The 14,056-nt window shown below is 43.3% G+C and overlaps 1 protein-coding gene and 1 long non-coding RNA gene across 4 annotated transcripts in view; one reads left to right on the top strand and one right to left on the bottom strand.

The window, feature by feature from the left end:
• PLPP4 (phospholipid phosphatase 4) overlaps positions 1–14,056 on the bottom strand; it is a 343,809-nt gene that overhangs the window by 17,686 nt on the left and 312,067 nt on the right. The gene's annotated exons all lie outside the window — the stretch shown is intronic.
• The window catches only part of LOC130540567 (uncharacterized), a 92,877-nt gene that overhangs the window by 70,512 nt on the left and 8,309 nt on the right, over positions 1–14,056 (top strand). Inside the window, exon 2 of the long non-coding RNA XR_008954561.1 lies at positions 7,160–7,309. This is a non-coding gene — a long non-coding RNA (uncharacterized LOC130540567). The remainder of the gene's footprint in view (positions 1–7,159; positions 7,310–14,056) is intronic.

Raw genomic sequence — 14,056 nt, 5'->3', positions numbered from 1 at the left:
GCTCAGCATGAACAAAACACTTACTTCCAAAGTGCTTCTGAGAAGTGAAAATGAGATTTTACATATAAATCATTCGTCCAACACAACCACTAATATGTGCGGCCAATATTTCTCACTAATGGATGGGTTAGAAAATAAATGTATAGCCAATCTCTCATAATGAAATATGTGTACTCTTTATAATTGCCAATGATTTAGAGTAGATCGCTCTCTCGCTTAGTAAATGGAGTTTTCACATCTTTTGTCTTAGTTAAGTAAAATGCGCTCATGTTGATGGTGTTTAATCAAAAGGAAAGACAGAATAAAGTGGCTGTTTTTAAAGGTTTTAAGTGCTCATGTGTGTTTTGTGACATGCTTTCTCAACTTTTATACTGAGGACCACCTAGAAAGTTTTATGATAAATAATTGGCTTGTGGTGCTCAAATGCAGAAGGAATAGGAATTCCTAGTCAAACTATTGAGTTACAAAAGGTTTGGTCTCATAGGCTCCTTTGAAGTTGTTTTATTGTATTTTTTGAAGTAAGCACTTGGATCTTCAAAATGTTTCATTTACGTGGGTCTTTTCTGTAAGGCAGCACACAAAAGAAAATTAAATTTATTTGAAAATTCTCTCTGCACTAATAGCCTGGAGTATCCTCTTTACTGTCCCCAACACACACACACATACACACACACACACACACACACACGCACACTCATGCAGGCACACACAGGTGCACACACATGTAGGCACACACACACAGGCACATACACACAGGCACACACACTCGTGCACACAGCCCTCCCCTTAAAAGTAGTTCAAACCTAGAAAGTTCAGTTTGATTCCAGGGTTATTTCTAAAATTCTCACATGTTCTTTTGCAAGCTTGGAAAGCTGCCCTAACAAACACTAAGGTAGTACATATTAGGCCTTCAGGTGTCTTGTTTTACTTATTAAACGTATTCACAATTGATTTTTCAATTCTTGAATCAAATTTCCCTTTCTGGGAAGGTCTATGACTTGAGTTTTAAGTGTCCTCTTAGCCAGAATCCAATTCTATAGTCTATGGCCAGCCATGAAGGTTGGTATCAGGAAAAAAAGCTTTGTGATGTAGGCTTAATTCACATGGCTTTATTGACTTAGAAGCTATAGATTAACCCTTAAGCATAATTCTTGCCAGTGATGGGATGCCATAAGGAATCGCTGTGTTCAGAAGAGTAGTGATGTTCCCTTTCATTTATATGATGCAAATCATTTATGCTATAATACCATGGAATACGCACATTCTCTCTAACTACACTCACACACCCTATAACACACATACACACACACACTCTAAGTAAACTGTTGTTGGGATAATTAGGAATGTCCCTGTTTTATTGGGCAAGTGTAATGCCAGTCTGCTGTATACCATAGAAACAGGAGGGCAGAGCCAGCAGCAGTGTGAGCTTGGCCCTGGACCCACTTCACTGCTAGACAGACGCTCTCATGCTGCACCATTGCAAGTCATCGTTGAGTCACCCTGGCTTCCATGAACTTGCTGACCTTTAATGGGTCTGCAACTGCCCTTTCAAATCACCTGAAAAATAATGGAGCCTATTAATTAGCCACCTTCCTAAAAGCAACATGTCAGGGGAAAGACACTGTGAGGATGAGTGGAGCGCAAGGTGGAGCTTCCTAGGGCCAGTTCAGAGGACATGGGATAGCACCGTGGTCTGAAGCCCAGGTCCTGGACTCCAACAGACACATATTTGAGTCCTGGCTCTGTTACTTATCAGCTTCAAGGGAATAAGTAACTTGCCAATGCTACACAGAAAGTAAATTCCTGGCCAGGCACGGTGGCTCATGCCTGTAATCCCAGCACTTTGGGAGGCTGAGGTGGGTGGATCACTTCAGGTCAGGAGTTCAAAACCAGCCTGGCCAACATGATGAAACCCCGTCTCTACTAAAAATACAAAAAAAATTAGCCAGGCACGGTGGTGGGCACCTGTAATCCCAGCTACTCTGGAGGCTGAGGCAGGATAATTGCTTGAACTTGGGAGGCGGAGGTTGAAGTGAGCTAAGATCGTGCCACTGCACTCCAGCCTGGGCAACAGAGCGAGACTCTGTCTCAAAAAAAAAAAAAAAAAAAAGGAAATTCTTATTGCATAGGGTCATGAGGATTAAACGGCGACAAGCACATGAGCCTGGTGTCTGGTACATCCCATCATATTTGCTGTTATGATTATTACTGCAATGCTTACATGGGCACAGCTCTGGGGAAACTTAGCCATGGTTTGGTATTAGTGACGTCAATAGACAAGTTAGTGATATCAACTGGTTGTCACCAACTCGACCATCTCTTGCTACATTTCCACTTCATTTTGTGCTGTGTCAGTACACTTGAGCACAAAGAATTGGAGAAACTGGAATTTATTGAAGGCTTGTGAGCCATTCCAAGCTTTTCAGAAAACTCGAGATTGCCAATGTTTATAAACAAAGCATCCTGCTCTGCTGCCCAAAGTTTGAAGAGCTTCATGTCTTAGTGAAAGTAGCCAGTCTGTGATTTACCTGCATGGGACTTGCCTGCTGATCTCTGCAGGCATAAGCATCTTTGCCCATGTGGCATTTACTGCTTGCCATCTGAAGGTGGGACTAGAACTTTGGGTCCTTCACAGTTGGATCAACTCTAGATTTGCGGGCTTCACTCTCTAGAGACAGTCTCCTGGTGAGGGGAAGCTATTTTCGGTCTACAGTGAGGGGTGAATATAACAGAGAAATAAGTTCCTTCTCTGCTGCACAGATGTCAAGGGTGAATCACGAGAGGAGGATGCAGAGAGCTGGGGACATTTGAGCAGCAAGGTGCCTCAGCTGGCAACTCAGCAGTTCCTTAGTAGCCCAGTCCTTCGTGGAACCCTTGCCAGTGTTTCCACAGTGCCCTACAGAGCATCATTAATCAAGGCAGAGGCTGTAGAATTGCTTCTCCCTGCTGCAGGGGCTCCCTGAAACTTCCGCCATCTCTCTGCAGCCCTGTGGATGGCAATTGCCAATGGCATTTCTCTCAGCCACCATCTCTTAGGATTCAGACAATTGGACAACTCAACCTTAGCCGTAAAGGTCACCTCTGGGACTAGAGGGGCTGCAGCTCACAGCCCGTGGTTCCTGCTGGGGTCAGGGGGCAGCTCATGTGCCCTGCGGCTCCTCCAGGGCATGTGATAGCTGCCTAGGCCACTTCAGTGTCACCAACCCACCTGTGCCTGCCCCTCCTTCCTGCTCTGCCCTTTTCAGTCCCTTTCCCTGAGGCTCCTAAGGGAATTTGATTTCAGGGTCTCACGTCTCTCATCAGGACATGTGGGAGCAGTGCATTCCAAGGGATTGAGAAAAGGCCAACTTTGTGTCATTTTTTTTCTGGCAGTATGCTTGGGTGTGCCAGAGATCACACCAGGATAAAAGCAAGAGGTAGGCAGGCTCAGAGCCAGAGTGGAACAGTGGGAGAGGCAGTCGGAGGGATGTTTTCAACTGCAAGGAGTAGCGTACCCAAAAGCAGGCTAAAAGCAGTTTAAGCAATAAGGACTATTTTTCCTTCCAAATGATAAGTTCAGAAGCAGTTGATTATTGGGGTTGGTTCAGTAACTCAGTTATGTCTGGATACCAGGTTGTTGCCTCTGCTATTTTCTGAGTTTTCCAAAAGTCCAAAAGCAAGATGGGGTAGAGCTCTAGCCCATATCTCTCCAGGAGGAAAATCTTTCCAAGAAGATCCCCCAAGGTATTTCCACCAATGTCTCTGAATAAAACTAGGTGCCATCGCTGCCAGTGGCTCAAGAGCAACTGGAAAGTGAGTTTCTAACCTTTTGAGCTTCTGTTTGTCATTGTTCCAGGTTCCCCCAGCAGGGGAGTATAGGCGGGGGACAGCTGCTAGAGAGGCAACAAGCAGTGATGGCGACAGATGCTATCATTTATGAAGATCTGAGTGCTAGCACTGCATTTTTACTGTAGAATTTTACAAATATATATTTTGTTTTTCCTATCCCCACAATAAAACAATATGTATTAAATTATGCCGCATAGTCTCACATGTGTATCTATAAAATTCCAGTCTCAAAATGGGTTATTGGCCGGGCACAGCGTCTCACACCTGTAATCCCGGCACTTTGGGATGCTGAGGCAGGTGGATCACTTGAGGTCAGGGGTTCGTGACCAGCCTGGCCAACATGGTGAAACCCCATCTCTACTAAAAATACAAAAATTAGTCAGGCGTGATGGTGCGCACCTGTAATCCCAGCTACTGGGGAGGCTGAGGCAGAAGAATCGCTTCAACCTGGGAGGCGGAGGTTGCAGTGAGCCAAGATTGTACCACTGCACTCCAGCCTGGGTGACAAAGCAAGACTCATCAAAAAATAAAAATTAAAAAAGTAGATTATTTATGCACATAAGAAATAGCTTCATTTTCAAGAAGCAACAAGACAACAGCATAAATAGCTGGTGGTACAATAGACATGCCTTTATCCCTTTATGGAACTGGAGGATTAGGACCTGGGATCTGCTATTAATTTAATGCTTTAGCAAATTAGTAATCATAATGATAAGAAACTGTAGGCTTTCTTCCCAATTCCTTTCATCAATAGGCAAGGAGGGCACAGTGAGATGGAGATGTATTGCTATCACACGTACCAAGAAACTTTGAAAGGAAATGTGGATCTGTATAAAATATTTCCAACATTTTATAAACTATACCACAGAACTAAAGATAACTCAGGTTATCCAAGGAAGGAGAAAGGAACCTACCACATGCCCATGCTACCAATGAAGTGACTGAAACTCAGAGGTGCTAAATACTTAGCATCAAACCTAGAAAGTTAGTCTGTCTGGCACCAAATATTGGATTTTTATCACTGTGTCACCCAGCAAAAATCCAACATTTTAAATACTCTTATAGATTTTTCTTAAAATTCTTCCTTTCCAATGTGTAGTTAATACTCTATTTTATTTAAAATTATACTTTAAAATTAGACCCAGTAGTGTTTGCATTCATGAATTTCTTTTAATTTTATATTTTGCATATGAGATATAGCTTGATTTTAAGGAGCATGCAAATTTCAAAGGCACTGCTACGCATATCCACCACATTCTTGTCTACCTAATGGCTTATCGGGCTGGGCAGTCAACTCAGGCAATGGTAGCTGCCCTGGGTCAGGTGAGCACTCAGGTTGTGTATGCTGCGAATGGCGGTGAAGCTTATGCACTACAAAAGGGATGGACTCAAAGGGCACTAACTCGTCTGAGACTCGCCAGTTTTCACTGGGTAAACCAGGTATAAATGTGATGTATAACACCCATCCTCTCATGGCCAAAGTCACAGTGTCATAGCCCTTGTATTATATTAGTCAAAGATTTCTGAAATGCAAAATGTCTATCATTCTTGTATTATTTGCTGTTGTATTAGTGAAAAATTTCTGAGACGCAAAACATCTGTCATTCTTGTGTTTATTATTTCTGAGGCAAGATGCATATAATCGTTAACAAAAGATGTGTTTTTCCTACGGAAAAATAATCTACTGTGAAGCTGAAAGATTTTTGAATGGGGTGACATCTATTGCATGTAAGTGAAATTTTCACACAATAGAGTTGTTATAAGAAAGGTCCTTATGTAGCATCTATTTGAATCCCCTTGCTCTGAAGACGAAGAAACTGAAGTAGTGAAACGTGAAATAATTAACCTAAGAACATACAAAAAGCTACCCGTTAAATTGTGCTTAGTATTATTATAACACGATTGTTATTTTTAAGGTTTTATAGCATTATTGTAGAGAATTTTCAACACAGAAGAAAAATAAGCTGTCCTGAATTCCTCCACTCTTATTTTGGAATATTTTTCTTTCAATTTTTTTTCTACTTTAGTGTCAGATTTTCTAAGACTCCCATTTCCTATGATATATTCTTATTCAGATACCAAGCTCATTAAATGAAAGGATATTTGAAATAGCTACTAAAAAGTTCTATGAATGAAATAATTTTGATTGGAAAAGTGTTGGTTTTCCAAGGTTCTCTATCCACCTGGTGTAGATAGTCTTTTGAACATGCTTTCCCATTGTTAATTGAACACAGCTGGGTATTAGCACCTCACCAGAGCTTTAAAACCAAAACTCCAGTAGATCACTTATTTTATGGCTGTTTCCACCCTGGACCTCACTAAACTGACCAGATATTTGGTCAACATGTAGACTCAATCCAGGCCACTGAGTCAGGAGGCTGTACTCACGATGATTAGAATCTGCATTGTTCTTTCTGGAGCATATCTGCATCCATTCTGTTCTTCATTCCCCTCACTGACATTCTAGAAAGGGACTGTTGTGACCCTTTTCCAGGTGACAGACCTGACACTCAGGGAACAGGAGTTTAACCATTGTAAATGCCTGGAAACCACACCTTCTGACTTCAAGGCATGAGCTTTACAATGTGACTGCCTCTACATTGGACCTGAAATTCATATTATTGGAATCCTTTAACCAGAGACGAGGCAAGGGAGCACTAGGAAGTTTCCTGAATTAGATATGAGGCTAGAGTCGATTATCTCTAACGTGACTTCATCCTTTGAAAGCCTGTAATTCTACATTGTTGCCCCTTCACATTAGTCCTGGTGCTTGGATGGTAGATGGGCACAGAGTGGCCAGGAAACAAAATATCCTGCTCATAAAGCTAAGACCCAGTGGGCCAGTTTCAGAAGAGTATCACATTTGAAGAACTGCAACCCATGAAGGGGATTTAATTTTATTTAGGTCTTTCTCAAAAATTCATGGGGGATCCAAGAGCAAAATCTACACCAAATCTTTATAACTTCTCTTGTTCTGTTCTCTGCCACCCCCAATTAGTCAGAGATTTCTCACTCCTACGCCATGAGTATACTCTCTCTCATCCAGATGGTCCTGTCCCTGCCACCTGAGTGTCTTGTTTTCCTATCATGACCCATTTGACCAGTTTCAACCTCCCGCTCCCCATGAAGCTGCCTGGGAAATACATTCTTCTCTCCCATCTCTTTTCTCATCAGGCTTTGCATAAGCTTTTGCCCTTTCTGCCCTCAAAAATAAGGAAAAGAGGGGGAAGTACAGGAAAAGCAAAGCTGGCAATTCTGAAATTGTTATATGCAGGCAGTGGATAAAGTCTGAACTCTTTACACATTAAAAATATTGTTTCTTCTCATACAGAGGAAGTTATTGTCCCAAAGTTGTGTGTCATGCCCGAAGTGTCTGGGATCCCCAAGTGCCTGTGGTGCCCAAGAGCTATGAATCTGCTATCATCAACACAGAGGGTACCTTCTGAATGGGCTATGTCTGCAGTGATGCTGCAAATGGAAGGTAATGGGGGAGAGAAATTCATCTGGATGAAATGGAAGCTGCTTTGTACCCTTAGGCTGGCATATGCAGCTCAACTTACGGTTAGCACTGGTGAGATTTTGATGTGTGGAGGACAACCCATGTGCAGTGCAGCTGCATCTGTACCCACAGGGTGGAGGATGCAATCTAACTTCTCAGCTACTGTAGCCATGTGAATGGGCTCTGAAAATTTTCATTAACTGATGCATTAAGATAATGAAAAAATAATGATACACACAGGACAACTGCTTTCATTATAATGTAGGAATTAAATCGGAACATCTTTTCTTCCACTCCCCTCTGTGTAGTTCAGAAAAGACTCTTAGGGGTTTTAAGCTCTCTCTCAGGTGGAAGAATATTTAAATAAATTATATAACTTTAGTTCATTATCTCCCGACGCTTAGAGCTTTATACTTGTGATGAGATGGGTTTGTTTTCCATTTTTTCTCCCTTTCCCCCTACCTCCATCACTCCAGGCAGAGCTCCTGGGAATGTTTGGCAAGGTTAATAAAAAGATGGAAAAAAAAATCTTTGGTAGAGTGGCATGAAAGCATATGAGTTAAAGCTGGCAAATTTAGCTAGAGGAGGGGCTGTTTGTCCTCTTAAAGCTCAAGTCTGAAAAATCCGAAGGAAGTGAGGCTTTCTTCAGCTAAGTGCCTGCCACTTCCTCTCCAGAACTGAGCCTACAGTGATGCTCAGAACCTGAAGATGCCACACACACTTCTGGGATGCAGCCAGGAGCCCTAGGGTGAAAAAAGAGCTCAAATAATCATGATTGTGAGGTCAGGGAAGGTGACTGGAAAGAAAGGGAATGCCCATGTGTGTGCCCAGGTTGGAGTCTCTATGGAAGGATCAGGAAACTAGAACATATTTGCACTATCCTTTGGACTCTATAATGTAAGGCCTCTTTTCATATGACGCGCCATACCTAGTGCCCCAAATGGCATTACAACTAAATATAATGCATTTACAAGTGCTCAGTTGCAGAAGCCTGTACTACATCAAAATGTTAAACTAGAAGTACAATTGTTTCCCTTAAAAGTGTCAGGGGGCCGGGAGCAGTGGCTCATGCCTGTAATCGCAGCACTTTGGGAGGTTGAGGCCAGTGCACCATGAGGTCAGGAGTTCAAGACCAGCCTGGTCAACATGTTGAAACCCCGTCTCTCCTAAAAATACAAAAATTAGCTGGGCATGGTGGTGTGTGCCTGTAGTCCCAGCTACTAGGGAGGCTGAGGCAGGAGAATTGCTTGAATCCAGGAGGCAGAGGTTGCACTGAGCTGAGACAGTGCCACTGCACTCCAGCCTGGGTGACAGAGCGAGATTCTGTCTCAAAAAAAAAAAAAAAGGGGGCAGTTGGATTAATATTTTAGAAGTCAGTGTTGGTGGTCACACCACCTGTGACACACACACTTGTGATGGGGAGGCAACTGCGAGCGCTCTCAAATGGCTGTGCCACTCTGACACCTGTGAATGAGAGAAGGACAGAAGAGGGGTTGGGCAGGAGTCTCAGGCTGCACTGCAGTTCCAAGCAAGTTTTAGGAAGACCAAGAGGGAGACCTTGAGCCAAAATCTTGCATAAGAGGGTTCTTGTGTCTTGGAGGAATGGCTGTCACCAAAAAAATGCAGTCCTAAGGGAGGCCTGGCAGTTTCCCCACCTACAGGTAAATCTGAAGAAATTTGCACCGAAGAATGACAGTTTCACCTCTCCCTCCTCCATTAGAGATTCAGGTGGAAATAAATTTGGTGGTTGGACTCTACACTGCTGTGCTTAGAATAAACTCAGCAGTTTTGCTGATTTTCTTTCTTTGATGAACATTTAAAAAGAAGATCCCAACTGAGTTGCTTCCTTTTTTCTTTCTGATAATAGGCTTGAACAGTGGGAAGGAAAAGGCTGCAGATGCCTGCGTGGAGAACTAATTGAAAGTAGCCACTGAAACTAATCGTACTAATGAGGATGGAATACAAAACTCAGAATTCTAAGGAGTTTGGCCAAACTTTTGAAACGAGTAGTGCACACCTGCATCTGCTTTCTTCCACCCACCCACTTCCCCGCTCCTTGTAGTCTGTCTTTGATCTCTGTCCCTCTGCTGAAATTAGTCCCTGGGAGGTCACCGAAGCCATCCTGCACACTATGTTCACCAGCCTTTCCTTGTCCATCCTGGGTCTCCACCTCTCTGCCAGGTGCCACTGCAGATGGTCACCTCCCTCCCTTCCACTGCTGTCTCCATGGATGTGATTTTCTGTTTGTTTGCTACTCTTCATAGCTCCTTTCTGTCTCCACTCACTTCTGATCTTCCTCTTATTCCCAAATAGATTCTCCATGCTCTGCCCTCAGCCTTGAGTGCTTCACAAGTGGTAGCTATTATAATTATTCTTTAAAATTCAAAAGCTTAGATTTTCTTAAAACCAGTCCTAGTACATCCTAGTACATGGGATAAGTACCTGGCCACAACTGGTTGGGTCTGTGAGTAGGTACAGCCCCTTTAGAGCATGACATCTCCATTTTGCCATGGATTCTACCACCTACTTTACTCACTTGTGTGGCTGCCTGGTCCGTTGAGCCATGGAATTTCTAACCACAGCCTTATAATCATTTTCTATTTGTTTCTCTGTCTGTCTGTCTGTCTGTCTCTCTCTCTCTCATGCCTCATCTCCCCTTGATAACCAAAATATCCTTCTCTGACCTGAGCACATCTTTCTGTGGGAGAGAAGGTAGGGGCTGGCAGCTCCTCTCTGCAGGTTCCTTCCAGTTCTGTGCCTTTGTACTAAAGGCATCATCAGCAGTCTCTTCCTTTTTGATTAGGGGTGTCAGAGGCATTTGAACCAGAGTGACTCCATCTTGAATGAGGGCTAGGAAAATGAGACTGGGATTTGCTGGGCTGCCTTCTCAGAAACTGAGGTATTTCTAGCCTCTAGATGTTTACGGTTAAGGGAATAGATTGACAATGTTTGCTAAACAGACCCAGACTTGGAAGTGTTCTGATATCCCAATATCTTGAGAACAAACGCATTTCTAGTTTTGCTTTAAAGATAGTATTGGTTCTTGTGAAATACAGTAATTAAGAAAATTAGTCCTTTATCACAAACCCTTATAACAGAGCAGATCTCCCCATTATTATTATTATTATTATTATTATTATTTGAGATGAAGTCTCGCTCTGTCACACAGGCTGGAGTGCAGTGGCGCCATCTCGGCTCACTGCAGCCTCTGCCTCCTGGGTTCAAGCAATTCTCCTGCCTCAGCCTCCCAAGTAGCTGGGACTATAGGTGCCTACCACCATGCCTGGCTAATATTTTGTATTTTTAGTAGAGACAAGGTTTCACCATGATGGCCAGAATGGTCTTGATCTCCTGACCTCATGATCCACCAGCCCCAGCCTCCCAAAGTGCTGGGATTACAGGTGTGAGCCACTGCACCCGGCCCGATCTTTTTTATCCTGTATATAAACAAGCACTGTAACTAGGGTGGACACATTCCCCCTCTTACTTTCGGGAACGCCCTGCTTTGTCCATCGAGTAGCTGTCCTTTCACCACTTTCTTAATAAACTTGCTTTCGCTTTGCACTGTGGACTCTCCGTAAATTCTTAGGCAAGATCCAAGAACCCTCTCTTGGGGTCTGGATTGGGACCCCTTTCCTGTAACAGGGGCAGACTTTCCTTTTTTCTCTTCTGATGTTTTATAGCTCAATGTTAGAATTGCTGCCCTAGCTGTGAAGGACACTGAGCATTAAATAATGCAGGGACTCCCATCCCTCACACACAAAGATGAAAAGAAGTATCAAGGAAGAAGAGAAGGAAGAGATTCTGGAGCTAATGCAGGAGATCAAATTCAAATGAGAGTTTACGATTCAGTGCACAGATTCTGGATTGAAGAACCCAGGCTCCTGCTAAGGCTGTAATTCCTCCTCGAACTTCCAGAGACCAGTCTCTGGGAGCCAACGCCAGACACAGAAAGCATCATGCAATGAGGGAACGCAGGGCTTCTGTGTATTGCATAGGTTTTGCACTCTTAGGTGGATGGTTCATTTGCATATAGGTGCATTCAGCTCCAAACTCTCTGGGATGATTGAAAGAGCTAGCTGATGTGCTGCTGGATTCGGTCTGCCAGTATTTTATTGAGGATTTTTCGCATTGATGTTCATCAGGGATATTGGTCTAAAATTCTCTTTTTTTGTTGTGTCTCTGCCAGGCTTTGGTATCAGGATGATGCTGGCCTCATAAAATGAGTTAGGGAGGATTCCCTCTTTTTCTATTGATTGGAATAGTTTCAGAAGGAATGGTACCAGCTCATCTTTGTACCTCTGATAGAATTCATCTGTGAGTATGTAAATGACGAGTTAATGGGTGCAGCAAACCAACACGGCACATGTACACATATGTAACTAACCTGCACATTGTGCACATGTACCCTCAAACTTAAAGTATAATTTAAAAAAAAGAGATTTTTCTTTTTTTTAAAAGAAAAAAAGAGAAAGAGCTGGCTGAGTCAGACTACAGTTTTCATTCTAGTCCTAGTTTTGTGATCTTGGGACATCCTTCAACTTTTCCAACTTATTTCTTTAGTGACAAGTGGGGATAATCCCACCTCCCAGGGCTTTTAGGAGTGCAATTTGATGTGATAATAGGAAGATCCAGCACAGTACTATAAACATAGTGTTACTGGCAGCAAATCCATATGGGTCTGCAGCAACCTGTTCTTCCCTCTTCAGAAGAAAGAATTCAGCTGAAGGGGCATGAGGCAGAGCGAGAGAACGAGGCAAGTTTTAGAGCAGGAGTGAAAGTTTATTAAAAAGCTTTAGAGCTGGAATGAAAGGAAGGAAAATACACTTGCAAGAGGGCCAAGCAGCCAACTTGAGAGATCAAGTGTCCGGTTTGACCTTTGACTGAGGGTTTTATAATATTGGCATACTTCTTGGAGCTTGCCTCTCTTCTCCCCTGATTTTTCCCTTGATGTGGGATATCTGCATGCACAGTGGCCTGCTAGCACTTGGGAGGAGCCACTACAACCGTTTCCTGGAGTTGTATGATGCTCACCTGAGGCATTCCTCCCTCACCAGACAAATGCTCTGAGAAGGTCATATACCAGTTAAACTCCGCCATTTTGCCTCTTAGTGTACATGCTTGAGCCCACTCACCCAACTCCTGAGATCTTATCGGGAAACTGCTGATCACCAGTTTCAGGTTTTTTTCTGTCTATTGGGAGACTGCCTTTCCCTAGTGCTGGCTGCGACCAATTACTATTTTAGAGAAACAGGGTAACAACCGCCTGACCATATTGCCTGATGGTCGCCTGACCTTCCTGATGCAGGGGGAGGGAACCCTATCCTGCCCTTTTCATGCAAAACTAGCTACCTGCTATAACAATAGGAGGCAAACAACAGCCAGGATCATCCTGTACAGCTGCATAGGGTGTGCACTGTGCAATGCCAAGGGTGTCATTCACATAGTCTCTCCATAATCATATGCAGCAGCCCCACCTGCAAATGTCGGTTCCCTTCATCTCCTTTCCCCAATGAAAGTAGCACAAAGATTAGAGAGAACAGCAAGGGGCACTTGATAACTACACGACTGACACAGATATATTAACATAATGTGACCAACTTCTGCTTCCTCTACTTGACAAAAGGGGACCCCTCAACATGTAATGAACGCTAATGTACTAGGCACTCTAGGCCCTCAGTAGGCATTTCTGTCCCATTTCTGTAGAGCACAGTTCTTTATAGCCTGTGGTCCAGTTGTCTTCGCCCCTGAGTGAAAGTAAAAAGCTGTTTCCATCCAAGAGCATATTACTGGCTTCAAGCCACCTCTTCTTAAACTCTTAGCCCGTGCCTTTTCCCCACATCTCACACCAAGCCCAGCATCACTGTAAAGTCAAACTAAAATCTGGTCTGAGAAAGCCTCTGTACTCTCATACTTGAGTTCTTATGGAGGAACTGTAACCTAACATAGTAGGCAGGCAAACCAAAAACTAACGCAGGAGTATGCTTCTGTAAGCTAGCAGAGTCTCAGCCAATCCCAGCAGCCATGCTTGAGCCACTCACAGGCAGCCAACTGTTCAAACCATGTGCAAAGGAGGCTAACGCAGAGCCGTAACCAATCCAGCTGTTTCTGGACCTCACTGTTGTTTTCTGCAGGCTCCTTTTTTTTCCCTCCGTCCATAAATTTGCTCTGACCATGTGGCAAGTGCTAGAATCTCTCTGAATCTGCTGTGATTCTGATGGCTGCCTGATTCGTGAATCTTTTTCTTTTTCTTGCTCAGTTAAACTCTGTTATATTTAATTTATTTAAAGTTTTTATTTTAACACTGTGTATCTGGTCCATCAGTCCTCAGGGGACAGTCCTTTGGTATTTAATGATAAGAGAGTTTTAGGGGTCATGAGGGTAGCCCCAGCTATGGAATCTCAGCATCAGGGTGGCCTTCAGAACTCAGCACTGCCTCACCTGTCCACCTCTCTCATGAGCCTCACCCTCTGCACTTTGCTCACATTTCCCCCTAAAGTTTTCCTTGTGGCAGGAGATGCTTGACGTCAAGACCTTCCTTCTGAACATCAGTCAGTAGTGTGAAAACTGAAAATAGATAATATATTTTAGAAGAAGACTTCTGATCTCTGAGAGACAAATTATGAAAATTCTAACTAGCCCTATCTTTAAGGCATAGAAAAATTATGTTGTCAATATATTGCCTTCTGTTTTGTATATGTTCTTCAAAATCAAAGACTGTTAATGTGC

The sequence above is a fragment of the Pan paniscus genome, chromosome 8 (genome assembly GCF_029289425.2).
Source record: "Pan paniscus chromosome 8, NHGRI_mPanPan1-v2.0_pri, whole genome shotgun sequence".
Lineage (NCBI taxonomy): Eukaryota > Metazoa > Chordata > Mammalia > Primates > Hominidae > Pan > Pan paniscus.
Note: the sequence above shows the minus strand (reverse complement) of the source record. Positions and strands in the feature narration are given on the sequence as shown.